A 6,151-nucleotide genomic window follows, 5' to 3' on the forward strand; every position below is an offset into this window, starting at 1 on the left:
ACGTGCACATTCACAACTACAAGGAGAGACAGAAAGAAAAAGAGAGAGACAGCGTCAGAGATAAGAGGATAGAGGCAGGAGCAGAGATTACTGGGTGAATAGCACATCCAGTTACTGCAGCTATCAATCATAATACTGAGTTTGTTCTATTTTGTGCTCATCAGCTGGTGAGAGAGAGAAAAAGAGAGGGAGAGAGAGAGAGGGACAGACAGACACATTTAGCTCTGGCCGCAGATCGATGTTCGTTGCCATGCAGTGCAGTTTGCTGGAAGCTATCTTTTTTGATCTAGTGCACTCCAATACTGGCCGATGCGACCCACTTGGGCTCATTTTGCTCGGCTAATCACAACCGTGGCCGTGATGCCATTAGGCTTCTGTGCCATATCGATCAGATCAGCCGGCAGATGACATGCCAAGGGACAAGACAAGGGGACACTCACTTTACTTTCCATTTCACTCTCAGCTTTATCAGTTTTATTGGCTGACTGACCGAATGAGTGAGCCAGCAGCAAACTGATCTGCAATGAGGTCAGATTTCAGACAGTGAACCATCATTCTTTCATGAGATTGTTGTAGTGGGAAACATCATGAGTGATTGGGCAGATCTTCGATCTCTGACATCTTAGTAGACACCGTTCAATGGGAGCAGATGGTGCGAGTTCAACAGGGTGTTGTTTACAGGTTTGAGCAAACTGCTGCAAAGCTAATTGGCCGCTGAATAACTGTTAATTAAGTAAGGATTTTCTTTTGTTACACAACTTAATCAAATTATGCCTCCATCACAACATTGGCGTTGGATGAACCGTGAATAGACTGGAAAGAAAAACAAACATGTATGTTCTGCAGTGAATATACCAGGTTTGAAATCTCTCTCTTGTTGCCAGGCAGTTCAGTGTTGCCATATCACACCTTCTTCCAGCTAGAAGCAGTTATTTCATAGACAGCCTAACAATGTTGTTAGCTAATGTTTAAATCATCACAGTAAGGGTAATCAAAACCAGTGTGACCCCAGCCTCAGAGAATAATAATAACTAATGAATCAAAACAACTTTGCTCAATTTAGTTCATATTCATCTGCATAATTCAGCATCATTACAAAGAAATTATTGGTATTACTCATTGTTTTTGTATAAATGTGAGTGTAGCTTGCAGATGGTGAGTAAAAAGGATGAGGAAACAGATCTTAGGAGGAGTACTTTTCTGTCTTTAACAACTGCAGTCTGACCTGTTTTTATCTTGCTCTTCTGCCTGTCTTACCCAAGGCATCCGCTGGCACAGTATTAAAATGTCACAGCTTAATTTAGAGCTCAGGCAGACTAATTTGCCGCGTTATCACAAAAGCACACTATCAAATTTGAGGTATTAATGCTGGTGACTTTATGAAAGAATGAAATACAGCCCAGTAAAGGTGGAGCTGCAGATGTGTGCTGCTCTCGTGCCTTTGGGGGTGGGGTGGGGGAGGGTCATGGCTGCAGATGAGGTTGGTGGAAACTGTGTCTGTGACCAGAGGGTAAACAGCCAGGCAGTCAGACCCTGGCCTGGTCCTCCTGGGGGAACTGATGTATTTGTTAGTGCTGCCCTTCGGTCATGATTCAGCACTGGCCCCGGAGCCCGTGTCTGGTAGCATGGGAAGAGACCAAGGCAAACGTCTGCTGCTCCCAGCATCCACTACACGTCTCTGGGGAAGCCTTGTATTATTTGCCTAGGGCAGCCAATCACACTGGTGTGGACGCCATCAGGCAGCTCTGGCTTGGGATTTGACATAAAGATCCAGGGGGGGGCAACTTCACCAAGCTCATTTGCCAGGCTGAAGGCAGGGGTGCTGAACTCATACTGAGCAGAAAACCTGCTGCAGACTTTTGTCATCAGTGTTTCAATTTCAATTTGCTATGTGTTAGAAATTTACGATCAGATGCCATTTATGCAAAACCCATTCGTGGAGATTTGTAAGATATTGCATTGTTATCCTTTCTCAGTGCCAATTCAATTTTGTTAATGTAAAAAGTTACTGTGAACACTATAATTTATAAAACTTGACAAGTCAGTCAAGTGAGAAGTCAGAAATGAAGTTAAAAAAAAAAAAAAAAAAAGGCATAGCAAGAGAATAAATATGTTAATTATAAATTTTATGGAATACCCAAAAGCCTGGTGATTCTTATCTGGAAAGGAGCCAGGGCTTCATCCAGGATTCATTTCCCAATTTAATGAGGTGTAGCAGCTCAGTTCCAGCCGGTCAGCATGTGTGTCTTTGTGTGCATACTGTTTATGTGTGCGTACATTCATCTGTGTGTATGTGTGCTGTAATTATCCCTGTGAGCTGCAGTGATACAGGGCCAACCCTTTACATCCTTCGCGCAGTAGGACAACAGTCGAAGTTTAAGTGGAGCTCTTAAGATGAGGAACCGAACCACCAGGGCCTGAAACTACCGACATCCTGCCTGAGCAGTGAGCTTAGAAATGATCGAAAAATAGCCATACTATTGAGCAAGAGCAGCCTTGCATCTTAAGGAAGAAACAAGAGTTGAAAGCCTGCTTCTCATTTGAATATACGATTCTTCAAGGGGACGTGCATTCAGAACACATCCATCACAATTGTTGAACCTTACTATGCTTCTTGTGCTGACAGAATTGGAAAAGCCAAAGTAAATAAAGCTCACTTCAGTGCTGAGGCTGAGATAAATACACAGCACCGTTTGGGGAACTCTGCCAAAAGCTGACAGACGGCTGATAACATCAAAGAGGAAATGGTCTCTTAGAAAGAAACACGACAGGTTGGTGAGGACACTTTCACTGAGGGTTTTGCCATTCTTCAAAATAGATGAGGCCAACGATGATAACACAGAGCCACTGTCGCACTTAGAAAACTCAATACAATAGTTACTAATGGCACTTGCTCATGCTGTAATCTACTGCTTAAAGGACTAGATCAGTGTTTTGTTAGGGTTAGTTTGCTTCTTAAATCGGCACTAATTGATCCACCTGGGGGTGGTGGAAACAAGCTGTAAACCCACAAACATACCATCACCTTTTAAACACTTGCTTATTTACACATCCAGCAGATACAGCACAACATTAGCATTCCTATGGAGTCCTATTTTTGTTTTATTATATTCTGTTGAATATTGAAATCTGCTATTTTAATATTCACGCCCTTTTAAGCTCTGCTTTGCTCTCCACCAACCTCCAAAGAAAATATCTGGCTCTGCAGCTGCTAAATGCTCCAGTATGTTCACCAGCAAGTTCCTAACTGTGTCTGTCAGCTGCTTGGTGCTGGACAGGTTGGGTACAGCGGCCTTCTGTGGCTAAAAACAATTGCTCCATTATATTGGGGTCGTAAAACCAGAACTATCAGCTGAAAGTTGTTAAAAAGTTCCATTAAGCTGAGGCGAACAACAAAGTGATCATTCTTTGTGGGTTTTTGATTTTGTTTGTTTGATATTTTGTTCCACTTCCTGAACATTTCAGGTAGCCAGTGCTTTCCATTTATTTCCATATGATGTGAGTCTCTTTACAACTTATGCAATCCGTTATATCAAATCTGCATTATCTTTCTCACATGGTAATGTGGTGCAGATAATCTGTGCTTCAACTGCATTAGTAAACCGTGTTAATTCTGACCTGATGGTCAAACTTTAGTGTTTTTCCAAAGAACCTGCCAATTGATTTCCACATGGTTCAGAAATGAATCAATACTGGCCTGGAATGGTTGGGGAAAAAAACAAACACGACAGCATGGTTTGCTGTGGTGTGAGGCAAATTACATGTGAACTAAAGCATGTGAAAACACTGCTGAGGACCTGAAAATGCCACTAAAGAATCTAACTAATTCTGTTTGTTTGGTTAAAGGCTGCAATGTTAATTACTGTCTACAACTACATGAGACTACCTTCACTCGGGACTTGCTTTTCTCCCCGTTCATTTGGTCCGGGGAGAAAACACTCAGCACTTGTGTAACAGCTGCATTGAGCTGTCTGGCCTCTCATTCAGCCGGCCCCCTCAATTACTCCATTGTCGTTTTCCCATGGACAGCTACTTCACCATCCCAAAACTAATTGGTTTTGTGCACATGTCAGAGGCGTAGCACATACAGCGACACATACATGCACGTACATTCATACACACTGGCCGCAGAGCGTGAGGGTCAGAACATGTCTGAGCACACAGATGGAGCTGACGGGGGCACGAGCTCTGAGAACTGAAGCACACTATGGTGTAAATGAATAGCAACCAGCAGGGAAAAAAGACCAATAGAAATTCCCTTAGAACAACAGATAATACTCCTCCATATGCTTCCTGCCAACCACTAGCAAAGATATTACCATTGTCTTTGCCAAACAACAGTGATGCAATGCTGCGGCATTGACAGAATCACTGCTGTTGCATCAGTACTGTACAGTTTTACGCTTATGATGAAAGAAAAGCCTTTCTCTCATGCCATGCTAACGCTAATTAACTCTTATAATCAGTGCTATTGATGGTTCATGCAATCAGGGGTTTGTGAGCCTCGGTATGGCCTTAATGGAGCAGCAGGGATCCCCAGCAGACGGCTGAATGTGGGGGTATAATGATGAGAATGGCCCTGCACTCAGGAAGGTGGTGATGAGAAAACGGATACGGATGGAGGAGTTTATTTCTCTCAGGCTGTCGGGTGCTCCCACTGCAGCACAGGATGTCACTGCATGGTATTCATGCCCAGGGCGGTGTGCCCATTTCTTGGTGCCATTAAACATCTTCGAGGGGGGAGAGGGAGGTCGCTTGAAAGGCCCTCTTGTAGATGATAGTGAAACATCCTTTCATTTGGCTACCAAAGTTTGGAAAGTCACAATCGTGTGGGACTTGAATGCATAAGTCATATCTCTGCTAAATAGTCCTCTGTAAAAAGCTGAAAAGAACATCGTATTTGTTACATTTAACAGCCGTCTCCATGAGCTATGAGTTCACAGCTACTGTGGTGGGCAGGCATTCGCAGTGATATGAATTACAGCCATGATGTATGAGGTTGAATGTTCAGTGGCTTTGACTAATACCTCTCACAGGCCTTTTATCTGCAGCTTCAGGATCACAATGAAAATTCCGCAGGCTGGCTTCAGCGTGCACTTCCCATAATCTTCTCATTAGCTTTTATAATTGGGGGACCGTATGCAAATAATTGGTGTGGTTAACATATGAATTGGGGTCCTGTTGTTCAGGGAGACCTTGCAGCTCAAAAACATGCAGCAGCCCTTTCATCTCCACTGTACAATGCCAGACAATAAAGTGAGGATCTTTAATTCATCTGCTCCACTGTAAATATGTTGTTTATGTTCATCTCCTGTCTTTTGTTGGATGATTACTGCAAGCGAAAACTTAAGTGGTTTTAATACATGGACATCTGATCCACATTATTCGTACATTCCCTAATAATAAAGGGCCCCTCCACCACTTTCACACATCAAGATCTTCAACTTTGATTTGGTTTTTGGTACAAACTGGCCATGAGGAGTTTGAAAATGAAAGAAATTACTAGGCAGGGAGGATTGTTGAAAAAAATTGGGTTGAAGTATGGGATGTTCATGCTCTAGTTATTGAATCCTGACACATTCGAGAAAACAAGTTTTTGCTTTAGCTGCATTGATTTTGAGACTTTTACCATCTACAGTAAATTTCTCAATTTGAAGGAACATTAAGTCTCTCTTTAAGGATATGTTGCTCTGTTTTCAATACTTCAGCCCCAGCTATCAATCTACTCTAACTTTTAATGCTAATGTGCATCTGATACTAATGCATCGTGTCCGGCAATTTGTTTGGTCCTCCTCCTTTCACAGAGTGCCGCACATTGGCATTCACTGGGCTTCCTCCGTGTGCACGTCAAAAACACTCCGGGATTCGCTCTCTGTCCCCTCTGCCCAAATGCTAATCACTGCCGGCGCCGGCACTTCTAAGAGGGGGCTCCTCTTTAGCATGCAGATGGAAGCAGCACCACTAGATGGGAAGGCTGTGTTAGGAAGGAAATCCCTGCCTGTTCAACCTGAATAGAACCGAAAGGTGTTTGGCTTTCATCTTATCAAATGCAGACCAGCTAAATATGACATATAGTTTGTGAGTCACGTCCTCTAATTATACCAGCACTTCCTCTGAGAGCCTTCCTGTGATTGGGATGGATTTACTCTTT

Source organism: Pempheris klunzingeri, chromosome 5 (assembly GCF_042242105.1).
Source record: "Pempheris klunzingeri isolate RE-2024b chromosome 5, fPemKlu1.hap1, whole genome shotgun sequence".
Lineage (NCBI taxonomy): Eukaryota > Metazoa > Chordata > Actinopteri > Acropomatiformes > Pempheridae > Pempheris > Pempheris klunzingeri.